Source organism: Arachis hypogaea, chromosome 15, assembly GCF_003086295.3.
Source record: "Arachis hypogaea cultivar Tifrunner chromosome 15, arahy.Tifrunner.gnm2.J5K5, whole genome shotgun sequence".
NCBI classification, from domain to species: domain Eukaryota; kingdom Viridiplantae; phylum Streptophyta; class Magnoliopsida; order Fabales; family Fabaceae; genus Arachis; species Arachis hypogaea.
In genome coordinates this window covers 105001495-105003647 of record NC_092050.1, presented here as the reverse complement: position 1 = coordinate 105003647, position 2153 = coordinate 105001495, and the positions used below count along the sequence as shown (strand labels likewise).

The window sequence follows — 2153 nt, the reverse complement described above, 5'->3', positions numbered from 1 at the left end:
TCTTCTTTTTCATATGAGCAGGAACAAGGATAAGAACATTCTTGTTGAAGCTGATCCTGAACCTGAAAGGACTCTGAAGAGGAAGCTAATGGAAGCTAAAGCACAACTCTCTGGAGAAAATCTTACTGAAAATTTTGAAAAAGAAGGAGACATGGCCGAAAATAATATCAATGCAAGGAAGATGCTTGGTGACTTTACTGCACCAAATTCCAACTTACATGGAAGAAGCATCTCAATCCCTGCCATTGGAGCAAACAATTTTGAGCTTAAACCTCAATTAGTTTCTCTGATGCAACAGAAGTGCAAGTTTCATGGACTTCCATCAGAAGATCCTTTTCAGTTCTTAACTGAATTCTTGCAGATCTGTGATACTGTTAAGACCAATGGGGTTGACTCCGAGGTCTACAGGCTTATGCTTTTCCCGTTTGCTGTAAGAGAAAGAACTAGAATATGGTTGGACTCTCAACCTAAAGATAGCCTGAACTCTTGAGATAAGTTGGTCACGGCTTTCTTAGCGAAGTTCTTTCCGCTTTAAAAGCTTAGCAAGCTTAGAGTGGATGTTTAAACCTTCAGACAAAAAGAAGGTGAATCCCTCTATGAAGCTTGTGAGAGATACAAGGGACTGACCAAAAAGTGTCCTTCTGACATGCTTTCAAAATGAACCATCCTGGATATATTCTATGATGGTCTGTCTGAGTTATCAAAGATGTCATTGGACCATTCTGCAGGTGGATCCATTCACCTAAAGAAAACGCCTGCAGAAGCTCAAGAACTCATTGACATGGTTGCAAATAACCAGTTTATGTACACTTCTGAAAGGAAACCTGTGAGTAATGGGATGCCTCAGAAGAAGGGAGTTCTTGAAGTTGATACTCTGAATGCCATATTGGCTCAGAATAAAATATTGACTCAGCAAGTCAATATAATTTCTCAGAGTCTGAATGGATTGCAAGCTGCATCCAACAGTACTCAAGAGGCATCTTCTGAAGAAGAAGCTTATGATCCTGAGAATCCTGCAATAGCAGAAGTGAATTACATCAGGGAATCCTATGGGAATACATATAATCCCTCATGGAGAAATCATCCAAATTTCTCATGGAACGATCAACAAAAGCCTCAACAAGGCTTTAATAAAGGTGGAAGAAACAGGTTTAGCAATAGCAAGCCTTTTTCATCATCCACTCAGCAACAGACAGAGAATTCTGAGCAGAATCCATCTAGCTTAGCAAATATAGTCTCTGATCTATCTAAGGCCACTTTAAGTTTCATGAATGAAACAAGGTCCTCCATTAGAAATTTGGAGACACAAGTGGGCCAGCTGAGTAAAAGGGTCACTGAAACTCCTCCTAGTACTCTCCCAAGCAATACAGAAGAAAATCCAAAGAGAGAGTGCAAGGCCATTGATTTGACCATCATGGCCGAACCTACATGGGAGGAGAAGGACGTGAATCCTAGTGAGGAAGACCTCCTGGGACGTTCAGTAACCAATAAGGAGTTTTCCTTTGAGGAACAAAAGGAATCTGAGACTCATCTAGAGACCATAGAGATTCCATTGAACCTTCTTCTGCCCTTCATGAGCTCTGATGAGTATTCTTCTTCTGAAGAGAATGAAGATGTTACTGAAGAGCAAGTTGCTAAGTACCTTGGTGCAATCATGAAGCTGAATGCCAAATTATTTGGTAATGAGACTTGGGAAGCTGAACCTCCCTTGCTCACCAATGAACTAAATGCATTGGATAGACAGAAATTATCTCAAAAGAAACAGGATCCTAGTAAATTTCGAATTCCCTGTAACATAGGTACCATGACCTTTGAGAAGGCTCTGTGTGACCTGGGGTCAGGAATAAACTTAATGCCACTCTCTGTAATGGAGAAAATTGGGATCTTTGAGGTGCAAGCTGCCAGAATCTCATTAGAGATGGCAGACAACTCAAGAAAACAGGCTTATGGACAAGTAGAGGACATGTTAGTAAAGGTTGAAGGCCTTTAAATCCCTGCTAATTTCATAATCCTAAACACTGGGAAGGACGAGAATGAATCCATCATCATTGGAAGACCCTTCCTAGCCACAGCAAGAGCTGTGATTGATGTGGACAAAGGAGAATTGGTCCTTCAACTGAATGAGAACAACCTTGTATTTAAAACTCAATGAT

At 40.7% G+C, this 2153-nt stretch overlaps 1 non-coding gene across 1 annotated transcript; it reads right to left on the bottom strand.

Moving 5' to 3' along the window:
* Window positions 1-544: 544 nt before the first annotated feature.
* Window positions 545-652, bottom strand: LOC112753585 (small nucleolar RNA R71). Its single transcript, XR_003177966.1, has one exon. It is a non-coding gene; the product is annotated as a small nucleolar RNA R71 (small nucleolar RNA).
* Between the last annotated feature and the right edge of the window lie 1501 nt (window positions 653-2153).